The sequence below is a fragment of the Palaemon carinicauda genome, chromosome 20 (assembly GCF_036898095.1).
Source record: "Palaemon carinicauda isolate YSFRI2023 chromosome 20, ASM3689809v2, whole genome shotgun sequence".
Classification (NCBI taxonomy): domain Eukaryota; kingdom Metazoa; phylum Arthropoda; class Malacostraca; order Decapoda; family Palaemonidae; genus Palaemon; species Palaemon carinicauda.
The window spans coordinates 115063615-115081904 of NC_090744.1; the positions used below are offsets into that span (position 1 = coordinate 115063615).

General features: G+C 41.9%; 1 protein-coding gene and 1 long non-coding RNA gene across 3 annotated transcripts in view; one reads left to right on the forward strand and one right to left on the reverse strand.

Moving 5' to 3' along the window:
• The window catches only part of LOC137614399 (uncharacterized), a 45264-nt gene extending 32862 nt beyond the window's left edge, over positions 1–12402 (forward strand). Inside the window, exons 2-4 of the long non-coding RNA XR_011039080.1 lie at positions 6671–7136; positions 7336–7445; positions 11895–12402. This is a non-coding gene — a long non-coding RNA (uncharacterized lncRNA). The remainder of the gene's footprint in view (positions 1–6670; positions 7137–7335; positions 7446–11894) is intronic.
• The window catches only part of LOC137614396 (uncharacterized), a 175460-nt gene continuing 168098 nt past the window's right edge, over positions 10929–18290 (reverse strand). For both annotated transcript variants that reach the window (XM_068344193.1, XM_068344194.1), the window contains one exon: positions 10929–11122. The gene's annotated coding sequence lies outside the window, so the exon portion shown is untranslated. The remainder of the gene's footprint in view (positions 11123–18290) is intronic.

Genomic DNA, 18290 nt, shown 5'->3' on the forward strand with positions numbered 1-18290 from the left:
AGCGTTTGAAGTTTGGCTGTACAATTATGTCATGCATAAACAAGGCTATCAGGGATGGCTCCAATGATCTGACAGCCACGTTCTCTGCAGGATCAAGACTATCAGGGATGGCTCCAATGATCTGGCAGCCACGTTCACTGCAGGAGTACGTAAGATGCAAGTGCGCTCTATGTGTTCATTGTCAAGACAAACTTCACGATGAAGTCTACCAAGCTGTCTTGACAGCATTAAGGGAAGGCGACTGGATGGTCTCTCTCGACCTTCAGGATGCATACTTCCACATCCTGATTCATCCAAACTTTCAACTACATCTGAGGTTTGTGGACGGGAAAGTAATGTACCACTGTCGAGCACTGTACTCCGACCTCATTCCTGCTCCTCTTGTTTTTACAAGGCCCTTGCAAAATGTAGCAAGCTTTCTACATTTTTTGAGGATTCAGAGCCTCCCTTTATTTTGACGACTGGCTAATCAGGGCGTTCGTCATTATATCGCTGTCTGGAGAGCCTCTAATGGACATTAGACCTAATCAAGGAGCTAGGTCTCATAGTGAACGTAGAGAAGTCGTAACTTACAGTATCCCATCCCAGACTATTCTTTTTTTGGGAATGGAGATACAGTGTCTGATTTTTCGACCCTTTTCGTCTCCCGCAAGAATGGAACAAGCTCTGTTAAAAGTCCTTCACTTGCAAGAGAAAAACAGTTGCTCTGTAAGATTTTGAACTAGCCTCGTGGGAACTCTTTCATCGCTGGAGTAGTTTATCTCTCTGGGGAGACTCAACCTATGCCCTTTCCTATTTCACCTAAACATTGGAACAAGGAGAAGGGCTTAGTGAGTATCTCTTTCCCAATCTCCAACTCAGTCTAGACATGTCTGACTTGGTGGGACAGCAACATCAGACTTCGAGAAGATCTTTCTCTTGCGATCAAGAACCCAAACCATGTGTTGTTTTCAGATGCAGCGGATTTGGGTTAGGGAGCTCCACTGGACAGTCTGGAAGGCTCGGTTCTTTGATCCACGGATCAGAAGGAACTCCTTTTAAGGCAGTAACATCTCTCCTTTGGCGAGATTTGTGCAGAAATGAATGTCTTGGCGGACGGCCTCAGCAGAAGAGGACAAGTCTTCTCCATGGAGTGGACGTTGCATAAGACTGTGTGCGAGAAGCTATGGATGACATGGGGTCTACCCACCATAGATCTTTTTGCTACTCTCTCTGACAAAGAGGCTCTCGACTTACTGCTTTCCAGTTCCAGATCCAGCTCACATAGACGCTTTCCTGCTGGACTGGTCTCACCTGGACGTTTATGCCTTTCCACCTTTCAAGATCCTAGACAAGGTGCTGCAGAAGTTCACCTCTCACGAAGGGACCAGGTTGACATTGGTTGCTCCACTCTGGCCCGCGAGAGAGTGAGTAACAGAGGTACTTCAATGGCTGGTAGACGTTCCAAGGAGTCTACCTTTAAGGATGGATCTCTTACGGCAGTCACGTAAGGAGTCTTCATCAAAGCCTCCCCGCGCTTCGTCTGACTGCCTTCAGACTATCGAAAGACTCTCAAGAACTAGAGGATTTTCGAAGGGGGCAGCCAGAACGATTGCGAGAGCTAGGAGAGCATCTACCATCAAGGTCTATCAGTCGAAGTGGGAAGTCTTTAGAGACTGGTGCAAGTCATCATCCATTTCCTCTTCCAGTACCTCTGTAGCCCAAATTGCAGACTTTCTCCTACATCTGAGAAATGTTCACTCCCTCTCAGCGCCCACTATTAAGGGCTACAGGAGCATGTTGGCGTCTGTGTTCAGACATAGAGGCTTAGATCTGTCCAATAATCAAGATCTCCAAGATCTCCTTAAGTCCTTCGAGACCTCTAAGGAGCGTCGTATGGCAACTCCTGGATGGAACTTAGACGTGGTCCTAAGGTTCCTAATGTCCGACAGGTTTGAGCCATTACATTCAGCCTCCCTGAAGGATCTCACCCTCAAGACGCTTTTCTTAGTGTGCTTGGCTTCGGCTAAAAGAGTCAGTGAGATCCATGCCTTCAGTAGGAACATCGGCTTTTCTACAGATAAAGCCACATGTTCACTTCAGCTTGGTTTCTTGGCCAAAAATGAACTGCCTTCTCGTCCTTGGCCTAAGTCATTTGATATACCTTGCCTGTCAGAGATCGTAGGCAACGAGCTTGAAAGAGTGCTGTGTCCAGTTAGAGCTCTGAAGTTTTATTTAGCTCGGACTAAATCCTTACGAGGTGGATCTGAGGCTTTGTGGTGCTCAGTTAAGAAGCCTTCATTGCCTATGTCAAAGAATGCTTTGTCATATTTTATTAGATTTTTAATCCGAGAGGCTCATTCTCACTTGAGTGAAAAAGATCGTTGCTTGCTTAAGGTTAAGACGCACGAAGTAAGAACTATAACAACTTCTGTGGCCTTTAAGCAAAACAGATCTCTGCGAAGTATTATGGACGCGACCGTTTGGAGAAGCAAGTCGGTATTCGTGTCATTTTACTTAAAAGATGTCCAGACTCTTTATGAGGACTGCTACACACTGGGTCCATTCGTTGCAGCGAGTGCAGTAGTGGGTAAGGGTTCTACCACTACATTCCCTTAATTCCAATATCCTTTTAATCTTCTCTTGAAATGTTTTTAATTGGGTTGTACAGAAGGCTAAGAAGCCTTTCGCATCCTTTTTGATTTGGCGGGTGGTCAAATGTCATTTCTTGAGAGCGCCCAGATTAAGGGTTTTGATGAGGTCCTGTTGTATGGGTTGTCGCCCTAGATACTTCAGCTCCTGGGAGTCTTTCAGCATCCTAAGAGGATGGCTGGGCTTCGTGAGGAAAGCGGACTAACAAGGCAGAGTAATCGTTAGAGTCAGCTTCCTTACCAGGTACCTATATTTATTTGGGTTTTGTTATGATATAACTGTCAAAAACTCTAAGCATATACGCCTTTATTGTATTGATACTGGTCTCTACCCACCACCATGGGTGTGAATCAGCTATTATATATTCACCGGCTAAGTTTAATATTTAAAAATGATATTTTGATTATAAAATAAATTTTTGAATATACTTACCCGGTGAATATATAAATTAAAGGCCCCCCCTTCCTCCCCGATAGAGACCCAGCGGGATGAGAAGAACTGGAGCTGTTTACATGTATATGCGGTATCTGGCCGATAGTCGGCGCTGGTGGGCACACCCGCTACCTTCATGGCGATCGATCGCGAGTTTTTGAATTCTGTCGAGCCGTCGGAGACGTCAGCTATTATATATTCACCGGGTAAGTATATTCAAAAATTTATTTTATAATCAAAATATCATATTAAGGGTATTGATGAGGTCCTGTTGTAGGGGTGTTCACCCTGATTATAACAGCTCCTAGAAGTCTTTCAGCATCCTGAGAGGATCGCTGGGCTTCATAAGGATAGCGGACTAATGAGTCAGAGTATTCATCAGAGTCAGCTTCCTTATCAGGTACCTATAGTTAAGTTTGTTTTTTCAATATTTGTCAAAAACTCTTGAGCATATACGCCTTTATTGTTTTAATACTGGTCTCTACCCACCACCATGGGTGTGAATCGGCTATTTATATATTCACCGGCTAAGTTTAATATTTAAAAATGATATTTTCAATTTAAAATAAATTTTTGAATATACTTACCCAGTGAATATATATAATTAAAGGCCCTCCCTTCCTCCCCAATAGAGACCCTACGGACTGAGAAGAACTGGTTTGGTTGAGAAGTATATGCGGTATCTGGCCGATAGTCGGCGCTGGTGGGCACACCCGGCAGCCTTCATGGCGATCGCTCGCGAGTTTTTGGAATCTGTCGACTGTCGGAGACGTAAGCTATTTATATATTCACCGGGTAAGTATATTCAAAAATTTATTTTAAATTGAAAATATCATATTCATTTTTTTTATAAGAAACGATTGTTTCGATTCCCTTCAAGAAAAAGAGGTTGCAGGTGATCCCCTACCTGACCACCATCAAGCAGACAGTTTGGGGAGTGGTCATGGCGGAAATGCCTTTTGACTAGTCTGTGTGTGTGTGTGTGTGTGTGTGTGTGTGTGTGTGTGTGTGTGCGCGCGCATATACTGATGGATCTTCTGACCAGGAAGTGACATAATAGACTCTAGTACAAGAATCTTCACTAGCGAGATTGCATGAGGCAGAATCCTAGTTGACCAGGAGCAAGATAGAACCTTGGTCCACAAATCAGATTGTCAATTCAAACTAGAACCAACAAGCAATACCTGACAAGGCAGCTTCAGAGAAGGCCTCAACCTTGAGGTTTTAGTTCCAGTCAATGACAGAGACCACCTTGAAGAGGGGCACTAAGGTTCCCTCAAACAGTTCATTTCAAGTGCTAGAATGTCCACAAGGAACTCTTCTACTCAGGGTTCTCTGCTCCTCTTGATACTGGTCCCAAGATCTGGTACCCATGAAAAAAAAAAATTTTAGTATCCTAGTACTGTACCTAAAGAGGTAGAGGATCCAGGAGCCTGCTCCGGAGATCTACTTTCTTTCCCTGAAAATTACAAAGTAATCAGTGACTGCAGCCAGACCAGGCTGGTAGTCCTCAGGGAAAGAAAAAACTCGGCACCAGGCAAAGCAGAGGTTGAAGGAAAATCTTGTTCTCTTCCCTCTGATTATCGAGGTGGGGAAGGAGCGTTGACCTCGTAACTACAGTAAGCACACGGCTGAGGCCCCTCAACCACAAGCCTAAACCCATTCACTGCACATGAGACAATCTCTAGGAGCCATCTTCTCAACACAGGATACCACAGTACCCCGTTCAGAGATGGAGCAGCAATTCATTGTCCATGAATTGAAGGTGAAGGCGAGTACAATCCACACCTTGCCACCAGAAGGTGTTTACAAGCTTGTCTGAGGCCATGCACCTCTGTCCAACCTGGCTACGGGGCAGCCAGAACTCGGGTCAAGACCCTAGGTTCACGTATGTGGCTGCCCCTTGTATTGTTCGGGGGAAGGGTGGGTTGAGTGTCTTCTACCCCCTGTAGGAGAGGTGGTGTTTTCAAGAGCCTATCTTATGAATACGACTGGCTTTCCTAAACTTTTGTTCATCTTAAGATGTGGAGAATGAGGAAGAAGAGTTGGAAGAGGAACCAAATTCTACTCTGTAAGCCAAGGTCTATTATTATTATTACTTGCTAAGCTACAACCCTACTTGGAAAAGCAGGCTCTAACCCAAGACAGCGGAAGACCATGGTATAGAGGCTATGGCACTACCCAAGACTAGGGAACAATGGTTTGATTTTGGAGTGCTCTTCTAGAAGAGCTGCTTATCATAGCTAAAAGCTGCTTATCATAGCTAAAGAGTCTCTTCTACCCTTCCCAAGAGGAAAGTAGCCACTGAACAATTAAAGTGCAATAGTTAATCCCTTGAGGGAAGAATTGTTTGGTAATCTCAGTGTTGTCAGGTGTATGAGGACAGAAGAGAATCTGTAAAGAATAGACTAGACTATTCAGTGTATGTGTAGGCAAAGAGAAAGTGAACCGTAACCAGAGAGAAGGATCCTGTGTAGTACTGTCTGACCAGGGAAAGGACCCAATATCTCTCTAGCGGTAGTATCTCAACAAGTGACTGGTGCCCTGGCCAACCTTCTCGTTTCAGCCAATGACAAAAGTGAAAAGTCTTTGAGTCTATTTGTCCATGTTCGCCATTGTTGTTAACTATCGAATTAACAAATTAAATGGCTATTTCAGTTCAGCTGAAGACTTCCCTATTTTAAAGGATGAAAAGTTTGTATAAACATAGGAACAAAGTTAATTGTTTTGTATCTTACGTAGTCTTTTTTTTTTTTTTTTTTTTTACCTAGCTTTTGCATAATGATTAACTTGCCATTTTAGCAACTAATAACTAAATTTCCTTTCTTTCCCACTGCTTTCTGTTGGGTGATCTCACTCATGTACCGTACCAATCTCACTAGCCCGCATGTTTAATGTATCAGGAATTCATAATAAAATGCTTTAAATATTCATGGACTTTTATTTATTCATTAATTTCCCTTGCATATTAATGACAGACAAGAACAAAACTTTCTACCTTAAAGCTTACCAACATTGCTTCTGTTGGCAAGCTAGCTACGTATGTAACAAAAATTTCTAGACATCGGATTTAAGAGTTAATGGAATTAGATTTTAAAAATTTTCCTTGCATTTTAACAACCAATGAGTTATTTTGTCTTTGTTTTTCATAATTCATTAATGGTATATTTATTCATGTCCATTTTAGCGTACATTGTCACAGACTGCCACTTCTTAGCAGAACCAGCAAGATAATCACATTTTATGCTTAATAACAAATAATTCCACAGAAACCATTACAGTATTGTATACAATAGATAACACAACCTCTTGTTTATAAAACCCCAGTAATATATAATTAAAGAATAGTATATAAAGATACCTTTTATTTGGAAATTCTTGCACAATTTTCAGTTATGCATGTACAATGCTTTATTATTTTTTAACTTATTGTACCAAATGTTTACATCATTGAAAGTTTGTTTCTAAGTAACATTTATAGTTTATTCATTCCATTTACAGCATTTTAGTTCAGTTTTCATAGAACTATAAATCACAATTTTAAAGTAATTTTTATTTTTCCTAACTATAAAACCCAAATCCTTTAATAGGAGTATATTTATTTCAGCATAGATGGAACTGGGCTTTTAGAATTTATAACAAGGTGTCTAGTTACTGGTGAGTGGCAGGATTTACAACAAGAGATTCTCCTGAATGTGAAACCCCTTCTCTCAGCAAGCCTTGAGGAGCTCCCACAAAAGTGATGATGGTGTAGACGACCTTACTTTCCTAGCACCAGAAAGGCAAGATATATTTCAGTAACTTTTTACAAGTTTTTAAATATATCAGTACAGAATTAATAACGTAAAATTGTACAGTATAAATATTGAATTAATATTTTACATTGAAAGATTTAAACCATATGTATGGTAAAGTACACTAACCCATATTTTAATAATTGTTTCGTTACAGCACTGATGACTCAAGGTGGGCGTGTCATGCCGTGGAATTATGTCCCTTCATCCATCCATTTATAATTGCACGACTTAACTAATCTGTCTCACCGACTGTTCCTCTTTGTGGGATATTACTTAGTAAGTTTTGTCATTTATTTAAACACTTTGTTGTAAATACCATCCTTATATATGCATAAATATGAGTAAATACCATCCTTATAAATGCATAAATATGAGTAAATACCATCCTTATATATGCATAAATATGAAATTATGGCCTTTTTTTTTTACAGGTGTTAATTTACATACATGTATTCTAAAGATTTTTACTGTACAGTTCATGTACATTGTTACTCGTAATGTACACTTCACGTTCAGTGAACACTACCAATAAGCCTTAAGGATACCATTATGCGTCACAAGATTTTACTGCGCAATTCTTAAATGGTTAGTGTTGTTGTCCTTTTTTCTTTTATTTATTTTTTTACTTATGGTAAGATTCATTGAAAAAGAACTGTGTATTTATAGTACTTTACTGCATACCAAATACCTTACTGTACAGTAGATATAGTACAGGCTGTGTGTTAGATGTCAAGCTGGTAGGGTTGTGAGCTAACCTCGCCAAATTAGCAATCACATACAAGTGATTTATCGTCTCACCTTAGCTAATTGAGGGGACTGTACATATATTACAGTACTATACTATACACTACAGTATTGGTGAATGTTGGTAGATAGTAACAACAGTTTTTTGTTATACGCTGGGTGGTGTGGTGATGATATTCGTATTATGCATTATCTAGCCTTATACTGAAATGTATTAATGTATAATTACGTCTGAAAAGTAATATGAACTATAATATGTGAAAGTTACCTTGAGAAAACAATGTAGCGTAGGTAGTAGGTTGAGCAAGGTACTAGCCACCCGTTGATATGCTGTACTACTGCTAGAGAGTATTACATTGGATCTGTCTCTGGTTACAGCTCATTTTTCCTTTGCCTAAACATACAATGAATAGTCTGGCTTATTTTTTACATATTCTCCTCATACTGTATACCTTACAACACTAAGATAACAAAAAAATTCTTCTTCACACAAAGGACAAACTACAGTACTGTAATTGTTCAGTGGCTATTTTCCACTTGGTAATGGTTGAAGAGAGACTTTAGCTATGGTAAGCAACTCTTCTAGGAGAAGGGCACTCCTAAATCAAACCATTCTCTATTCTTGGATTGCGTCATACCCTCTGTACCATGGTTTCCACTGTCTTTGATTAGAGTTCTTTTGCTTGAGGGTACACTCAGGAACACTATTCTTTCAGTTTCCATATTTCCTTTTCTCCTGTTGGAGCCCTTGGGCTTATAGCATATGCTTTTCCAATTAGGGTTGTAGCCTAGTTAGTAATAATAATACTGTGGGCTACTTAGTGTTAGTCAACCACTCATAGGTAGTGGACTGTGTTTTGGGGGTTATGTGTTGACCCACCTAAGGGCACCAAATATTAGCGAATTTTTGCTCTACATGGGTGTCTGTTACCTAACCCCATGAAGGAGGAGGACCAGCTGTACTCTACCCTTATTGTTCAGTCCTCTTGGACTTCAAGACTTTTTCCTTGGTCTCCTCTAGTAGTAGTTGAGAAGCCGCCTGCTTTGACTCTACGTGAAGACGAATAGAAAAGTCCAACATCCTTGTCTTATCTCAGCATAGTGGTGATATAGAAAGATTGTGTCAAACAATAAGATAACATAAAGTGTGAAGACTGATCATTTGGGTGAGACCACAGGAGTGTGGAGCTCGTACGTGTGGAGAAATGGCTTCTCACGTCCTCTGACATGTGAAAGTCATGAGTATGGAGCCCATCAAGCCAGTATGTGTAGTAGGTAGTAAGGTCTGAATCTGAACTCATAGAAACTTTGATTGTATCCGTGGTAGGTATTCCTTTATGGTCAAAACCTATGTGTATGTTAAAACTCTAATGTGGACCATATACAAGTGGGTCTGGTGCACATGAATCCTCGGTACACGTAGGGAAGGTCAGCAGAATTAATCGACTTTTGTCGATGCCGTCACTAATATCATTGATATTATCACACTTGTGTTCATCAATAATAAAGACAATATTTGTGGATCTTGGACACACGTAGAAGGTAATATTTACCAAGCCAGTACGTGTGGATAATAGGAAGCTTGAGCTAGTAGAGCATTGTGCAAGTGGATCTTGGTTGCTCGTGGATAGTAGTAGGTTTAAAGGCAGTAAGCCTGGTTGTCTTAAGAAATAGATTTTTGTTTGAGGCTCAAGGTGAATATGCCAGACCCATCCTTGCCAAAATTCTTGGGCAGGATGTGTTGTACTATGCTAGTTTTAACTTCAGATTGATTTCAGAAGCAGGTCTTCTGAAAGCTATTTAACTTTCATACAGATATCTATGCTTTTATTGTTATAAATTTAATTTTCTTATATTCTTTATTTATAACGAACGATAGCAGTAATGACCTTCGATATCAGAATGCCAGAGAAATCCAAATCAATCTATCAATCAATCTTGAAGCTTGTTGGCGTGGAAGATCACCATAGAGTAGAAAGCAGTGCAGTCCAAGCCTGTATGTTTGTGTACAGACATTGCGCAAATACGTGGTAGCTGTCCTCTTCAGGAGGCTGGTGAAGGCTCAGCAGCAGGATGGTAAGAAGATACTGTACAGGAGTAATTGAAGATGATAGTCCAAGAAGAGGGGGAGGGGGGGAAAAGGGCACCGCCCTTCATCCTTACCAGCAGTGTGAGAGCTCAGATCCCTACGAGACGTATTGCACTACATAGGAGTCATGCATACGCAACTCCTATTGATTGGTCTTCCTGGAAGACAAGTAGCAGCAAAAACCCTTTCATGAAGATGGTGCAGAAGAGAAGGAAGAACTCACCGCCTTTCGTCTCAACCATCAGTGAGTGAGCTCGGATCCGTAAGAGATGAGTGCACTACATTCTCATGCGTACAGGAATAACTCCCAAGTTTGCACTCTGCAGGATCATACAGACCAATGACACTACTCACTGGGAAGAGGAGGTCTATGAAGAAACTGCTAACATGATACACATCCTTAACACCTTCCTTGTATCTGGAAGACAGACGAAGCAAAATCTTGATCCGACGGAGCACAATTGTCAACACAGGCCACTTACAAGGGAATACATAGCAAACAGGACTGCTGCCTAAAAGGAATAAGAAAGTTGATATCAGCAGGTTGCACATACATGAAAAGCTGGAAATCTTCTTTTCCTTAATCTCTCAATAGATTACATAAGGAAATAGGCAAAATATTAAAACAGGCAGTTGAGGGTACAAGTCAGTCTACTTTTTAGCTGAAAACTGTATACTCAGTGTGCTGGCTAGAGGCGTTGCTTACTTGCCATCCTGCAGTAACTACAAACACCATGTTAGAAATTTTAACAGTATAATTCTAGCTGCGCTGAAACTTTACTCCTATTATAGGACTAGGGTTTGTAATCATGTAGGAAATAAGATATATATTATGAAAAATGTACTTGTTCAATGAAAGTTAATGAATTACAGTTGCTGACATGATTTTCTTATGAGACTAGACCCTTAAAAAACAAAAAAAATTAAAGGGCAAATTTTCCAAGATAAAGATTCCAATAAAGAATACAAAACCTTAAATTTGAAAGTACAAAACAATCATAGAAATCCAAGCCACCTATTACTTAATGGACAAAAAATGAAAAGGGTGAAAAAAAATAAAGTACAAGATTTAGAAATTAATGAGGGGTGCTTTCATGCCCTTACAATTTATGTATGGAAAAGGTCAAAAGAAAGAATAAAATTCTTCTACCCACAAATTTTCATTCACAATGACGCTTGGTAACAATGTCAATTAAACCAGAAATTCAACTTCCTAAGAGTTCCCTTTGAACCTTGGGTGGAAAGCTCAGGCACAGTAAAAATAAATACACACAACTCGATACAAAATACTACCATTAAAGATTAGCGGTTAAATATACAAGCATTGAATTTCTGTTATCAGAAAACAGCTCACATTGCTGTTACAACTTGAAGTCTGTCGCTCTCTCGGATTCTGTAGGTATCATCACCTCACCAGATTCAGTGGCTCCTGTGGGAAAGAATAGTAGCTACCTTTACTCACTGCATTGCCCAAAAATACTTCCTAAAGAATTGATGCATACAAGCTAATTAATGTTATGATATACCAACTCATTTATAACATAAAATATCTCTTGTTATATACAGTGACCTACAATAAAAGAAGGTTTTATTTATAAAATACCAAATGAACTAAAACTTATGGCCGCAACTGATTTAACGAAAAAAAAAAAGTCTTGGCAGTAGAGCATAGTCAAAAGGCAATAATCAGTGATAAAAAATATCCTATGTACTAGAATTAGGTCATGAATATCCCGGAGTTTTATTTTGAGCTATTGTATTAAAAAGCCTAAAAGTACTGATTGTGATGTTAGAGTACGTACGTTAATTCTCATATAGTGTTCATTACCGATACACAGAAACAAGTGACAACAGACTAAGTGCCAAGTGAGTTACTGCAATTCTTAAATTACATTTGAAAACTAAATCTGTCAATTCAATGATACAAAGGAAAAATGAGCTATGCAAAACATCTGCATTAAGGGGTATGACTCAATCACTGCTTGGAATTTTGGAAATTCAGATTACTATTGCATTTTTGGCTAGGAGGACATCTATATACCATGTTATATATAGTTTATTAATATTGAAACTGTTTTATTGCTAAAGTCCTTTATTATTTTTCTTCAATATACTTGATAGTCTGCCCTTGAATTTTAGAAACCTGCACATTTCTGTGACTCCTTTTTCATCATCTTATTTACAAAGTATCCAAATTTCAGGGTCCTGGCCTAATGAAACTTGTGGCTTAAAGGAGGTTTAGATATCTACAACCAACTGAGACCATACTGTGTGCCTACAAAGAAAATGTCCAACATTCGCGAAAACTATGCACACGACCTGAAGTCCCTCATTGATAAGATCTTCTGCATCTATGTGATATACGGTACCATCTCCTCTGTTTCCCTTGGATGATATAATTTGACCTCCATTTGCTCTGAAGCCAAGGTTTGACTGGCCTTGAGATAAGCCATACTTTGGCTGGGGTAGCTATGCTGTCCTGGTTCCTCTTAATGAAACTTTAGTGTAGGCAGAGGCTTGGAATGGGGAAAATGCAATGATCTCTTGTAGGCTATTTTTGAGCTTGCTGCTGGATCTTATAGGCTTAAGGGGCCCGGCCAGTATGCCAATGGCAATGGAGCATGCGTATACAAAATATTTTGTCAAAATTCCTCTCACTTTCATAGTTACAGGGTAATTAGTAAAAGTAACTCGATAAACCAAAAACATTGTTCTCTACAAAAAAATACAGTATTTCTTCTGTTATCATAAATTTTGATAATTAAATTTTAATATAAAACAAATTGTGAGCAATGGCATCTGTATAGATACCATCCGTCACAAGACGATGTATTACACAATAATTACACCTTTCGGCCTTCAGTCCTAGCACAAACCTCATAGAGAGTACACATTTAAGTTTGACCTCTGGCATTCACTCAATTTTAATTCTGTTTTCTTGGTTTCAGCAAGAATTTCATCATGGCAAAGAGGAAAAGACAATTTCAGCATCTCGCTAACATAAGGAAGAAGAAAATTTGCTCTAATAAGAGTTCAGAAGTGGGTAATATCGTCGAAATTAGCGGAGTTAGTGAAGGAGAGAGATGATGAAGGATTCCCTGTTCATGACGTACACAGGAGACCACCTCAAAAGCATGAAACAATGAGGAATTTTATTGTCTACAATCTTTAAATTCACTTTTATCAAAAGCAAAAAACTTTCATATGAAAAATAGTTACTGTATCTTTAAAAGTGACTTCTATACATTGATAAAATAACAGTCATGCCCCTTAAATAGAACCAATTTATTACTTTGTATTAAACCATTGCTGCAGACAAGAGCCTTGACATTTGGTATGAAATTTCCTCTTACCAGGATTACAATTTTTATTTTTCACTTATAAATACTCAGCAAATATGAAATTTTGATTATAAAATAAATTTTTGAATATACTTACCCAGTGAATATATAGCTGCAACTCTGTTGCTCGACAGACAACTCACGGAAAAACTCGCCAGCGATCGCTACACAGGTTGCGGGTGTGCCCAACAGCGCCATCTGTCGACCAGATACCCAGCTCTCATGTAAACAAAGACTCAATTTTCTCCTCGTCCCACTGCGTCTCTATTGGGGAGGAAGGGAGGGTCATTTAATTTATATTCACCGGGTAAGTATATTCAAAAATTTATTTTATAATCAAAATATAATTTTTAAATATTCAACTTAGCCGGTGAATATATAGCTGATTCACACCCAGGATGGTGGGTAGAGACCAGTAATATATGTTTACATTTTATGAGCTAAGAGTTTTTTATTTCATTTTAGAAGTTAACAAAATAACAAAAACAAAATAAATAGGTACCTGGTAAGGAAGTCGACTTGAACAATTACTCTGCCTTTTAAGTACGTCTTCCTTACGGAGCCTCGCGATCCTCTTAGGATGCTGATCGACCCCTAGGAGCTGAAGTATCAAGGGTTGCAACCCATACAACAGGACCTCATCAAACCCCTAATCTAGGCGCTCTCAAGAAATGACTTTGACCACCCGCCAAATCAACCAAGATGCGAAAGGCTTCTTAGCCTTCCGGACAACCCAAAAAACAACATTAAAAACATTTCAAGAGAAAGATTAAAAGGGTATGGAATTAGGGAATTGTAGTGGTTGAGCCCTCACCCACTACTGCACTCGCTGCTACGAATGGTCCCAGTGTGTAGCAGTCCTCGTAAAGAGACTGGACATCCTTAAGATAAAAAGACGCGAACACTGACTTGCTTCTCCAATAGGTTGCGTCCATTATACTTCGCAGAGATCTATTTTGCTTAAAGGCCACGGAAGTTGCAACAGCTCTAACTTCGTGTGTCCTTACCTTAAGCAAAGCATGGTCTTCCTCATTCAGATGTGAATGAGCTTCTCGTATTAACAGTCTGATAAAGTAGGATAAAGCATTCTTTGACATAGGCAAAGATGGTTTCTTAACTGAACACCATAAAGCTTCAGATTGGCCTCGTAAAGGTTTAGTGCGCTTTAAATAGAACTTAAGAGCTCTCACAGGGCATAAGACTCTTTCTAGTTCATTGCCTACAATCTCCGATAAGCTGGGAATATCGAACGATTTAGGCCAAGGTCGAGAAGGCAGCTCATTTTTGGCTAGAAAGCCAAGTTGTAGCGAACATGTGGCTTTTTCTGACGAAAATCCGATGTTCTTGCTGAAGGCATGAATCTCACTGACTCTTTTAGCTGAGGCTAAGCATACCAGGAAAAGTGTCTTTAAAGTGAGATCTTTCAGGGAGGCTGATTGTAGCGGCTCAAACCTGTCTGACATGAGGAATCTTAGTACCACGTCTAAATTCCAACCAGGTGTAACCAAACGACGCTCCTTAGTGGTCTCAAAAGACTTAAGGAGGTCCTGAAGATCTTTATTGTTGGAAAGATCTAAGCCTCTATGCCGGAAGACCGTTGCCAACATGCTTCTGTAGCCCTTGATAGTGGTAGCTGAAAGGGATCTTCCTTTTCTCAGGTATAAGAGAAAGTCAGCTATTTGAGCTACAGAGGTACTGGTCGAGGATACAGAGACTGACTTGCACCAGTCTCGGAAGACTTCCCACTTCGATTGGTAGACTCTAAGGGTGGATGCTCTCCTTGCTCTAGCAATCGCACTGGCTGCCTCCTTCGAAAAGCCTCTAGCTCTCGAGAGTCTTTCGATAGTCTGAAGGCAGTCAGACGAAGAGCGAGGAGGCTTTGGTGTACCTTCTTTACGTGTGGCTGACGTAGAAGGTCCACCCTTAGAGGAAGACTTCTGGGAACGTCTACCAGCCATCGAAGTACCTCGGTGAACCATTCTCTCGCGGGCCAGAGGGGAGCAACTAGCGTCAACCTTGTCCCTTCGTGAGAGGCGAACTTCTGCAGTACCTTGTTGACAATCTTGAACGGTGGGAATGCGTAGAGATCTAGATGTGACCAATCTAGGAGAAAGGCATCTATATGTATTGCTGCTGGGTCCGGGACTGGTGAGCAATAAATTGGGAGCCTCTTGGTCAGCGAGGTTGCAAAGAGATCTATGGTTGGTTGGCCCCAAGTGGCCCAAAGTCTCTTGCATACATCCTTGTGGAGGGTCCATTCTGTTGGAATTACTTGCCCCTTCCGACTGAGACAATCTGCCATGACATTCAAGTTGCCTTGGATGAACCTCGTTACTAGTGAGATGTCTTGACCTTTTGACCAGATGAGCAGGTCCCTTGCGATCTCGTACAACGTCAGTGAGTGGGTCCCTCCTTGCTTGGAGATGTACGCCAAGGCAGTGGTGTTGTCTGAGTTCACTTCCACCACTTTGCCTCGAAGGAGAGACCCGAAGCTTTTCAAGGCCAGATGTACTGCCAACAGCTCCTTGCAGTTGATATGCATGATCCTCTGACTCGAGTTCCACAGTCCTGAACATTCCCGATCGTCTAATGTCGCGCCCCAGCCCACGTCCGATGCGTCCGAGAAGAGAACGTGGTTGGGAGTCTGAACAGCCAGGGGAAGACCCTCTCTTAAGTTGATACTGTCCTTCCACCACGTCAGACAAGACTTTATCTTTTCGGAAATGGGGATCGAGACCGCTTCTAGCGTCTTGTCCTTTTTCCAGTGAAAAGCTAGATGGTATTGAAGCGGACGGAGGTGTAGTCTTCCTAATGACACAAATTGTTCCAGGGATGATAGCGTCCCTACCAGACTCATCCACAGCCTGACTGAGCAGCGTTCCTTCTTCAGCATGTTCTGGATGCATAACAGGGCTTGACTTATTCTGGGGGCCGACGGAAAAGCCCGAAAAGCTAGACTGTGAATCTCCATCCCTAAATACACAATAGTTTGGGATGGGACCAGTTGCGACTTTTCCAAATTGACAAGGAGACCCAATTCCTTGGTCAGATCTAGAGTCCACTTTAGATCCTTCAGACAGCGACGACTGGAAGAGGCTCTGAGAAGCCAGTCGTCCAAATAAAGGGAGGCTCGGATGTCCGATAAATGGAGGAATTTGGCTACATTCCTCATCAGCCTCGCAAACGCGAGAGGAGCTGTGCTTAGGCCAAAGCACAGGGCCCGAAACTGGTAGACCACCTTTTCGAAAACGAATCTCAGAAAAGGTTGGGAGTCTGGGTGGATGGGGACGTGGAAGTAGGCGTCCCTTAGGTCTAAAGAGACCATCCAGTCTTCCCTTCTGACCGCTGCTAAGACTGACTTTGTGGTCTCCATGGAGAACGTCGTCTTTGTGACAAAGACATTCAGAGCACTGACGTCTAGCACCGGCCTCCACCCTCCTGTCTTCTTTGAAACCAAGAAGAGGCGGTTGTAGAATCCCGGTGATTGAAGGTCCGAGACTTTGACCACCGCTCCCTTCTCTAGCAAAAGAAACACTTCCCGTTTCAAGGCTCGTCTCTTTTCTTCCTCTCTGTACCTGGGAGAGAGATCGATGGGAGACGTTGCTAGAGGGGGTTTTCGTACAAAAGGGATCTTGTACCCCTCTCTGAGCAACTTCACAGATTGTGCATCTGCGCCTCTCTTCTCCCAGGCCTGCCAGAAGTTCTTGAGTCTGGCTCCCACTGCTGTCTGAAGTTGCGGGCAGTCAGACTCTGCCCTTAAAGGACTTTGATCCTTTCTTCTTCCCTTGCTTCCCTTCGGCACGAGCACCTCCTCTGCTGGAGGCTCTGCCACGAAAGGGCGGAATGAAGCGAGAAGCTGGAGTGTCCATCCTTGGTCTAGCTGACAAGGTAGGCAAAGGGGGAGCTTTGCGAGCTGAGGACGCAACAAGATCGTGAGTGTCCTTCTGCACTAACGAAGCGGCTATTTCCTTTATCAGGACTTCTGGAAATAGGCACTTGGAAAGAGGAGCAAAGAGAAGCTCAGATCTCTGGCACGGTGTAACTCCAGCAGAAAGGAATGAGCAGAGAGATTCTCGCTTTTTTAGGACTCCGGACACAAATGATGCAGCAAGCTCATTAGACCCATCACGGACGGCCTTGTCCATGCAGGACATAATGAGCAAAGAAGTCTCTTTGTCTGTCGAAGAGATCTTCCTGCTTAGGGCTCCTAGGCACCAGTCTAAGAAGTTAAAAACTTCACCCTAAAGATTCCTTTCAAAAGGTGGTCCAGGTCCGATGATGACCAACAAATCTTTGAGCGTCTCATGGCAAGGCGGCGGGGAGAGTCTACAAGACTTGAGAAGTCGCCCTGGGCAGAGGCAGGAACTCCCAAGCCGAGAACTTCTCCCGTGGCATACCAGACGCTCGATCTAGAAGAGAGTCTAGCAGGGGGAAAAGCAAATGCTGTCTTCCCTAAACTCTTCTTGGACTGTAACCAGTCTCCTATCACCCGCAAAGCTCTCTTGGACGAGCGTGCGAGGACGAGTCTAGTAAAGGCAGGAGTGGTAGAAGGCATGCCTAAAACAAACTCTGAAGGCGGAGAACGAGGAGCCACAGAAACAAACTGGTCAGGAAACAGCTCTTTGAAAATAGCCAAAACTTTTCTAAAGTCCAAAGAGGGTTGAGTAGACTTAGGCTCGTCCAATTCTGATTGTGGTTCATCTATATGTGCAGCAACATCATCATCAGAAAGTTCCTCATCCGACAACTGATGAGGAAACGGCAACGGAGTGGGTAACGGCTGGTTCGCTGAGTCCGGTCGCACTGGTGCATGCGTGACTGAGCCGGACGCAACGTCATGGACCTGCTGCCCAGTCTGTGAGCTGGCAACAACCATGGTAGCGCGGGGACGCACAGCGTCTACCCCAGACTGTCTAGACTGATTGGGTTGCGCAGTGGAAACCACACTGGGTTGCGGAGGTTGACGCACCGCGTCAAAATAAGGCAACTCTGAAGGTTGTTGAACATCCAGAACGTCAAAGGCAACCTCCGTGCGTCGCTTAACGTCAACATGCGGCTGGCAGACCACACTGGAACGCATGGGTGGAGGAACTCTCTCAACTGGTGTGCGTGAGAAGGTTACCTCAGCGTCCACAGGACGCACAACTGATCGCTTGGAGGGTTGTAGGCTCGGTACTGCACTAGCTGGTACGGCAGCAACCTTCTCCGCATGAAAGTCCTGCATCAGAGACGTATACTTAGACTGCATGTCTTGCA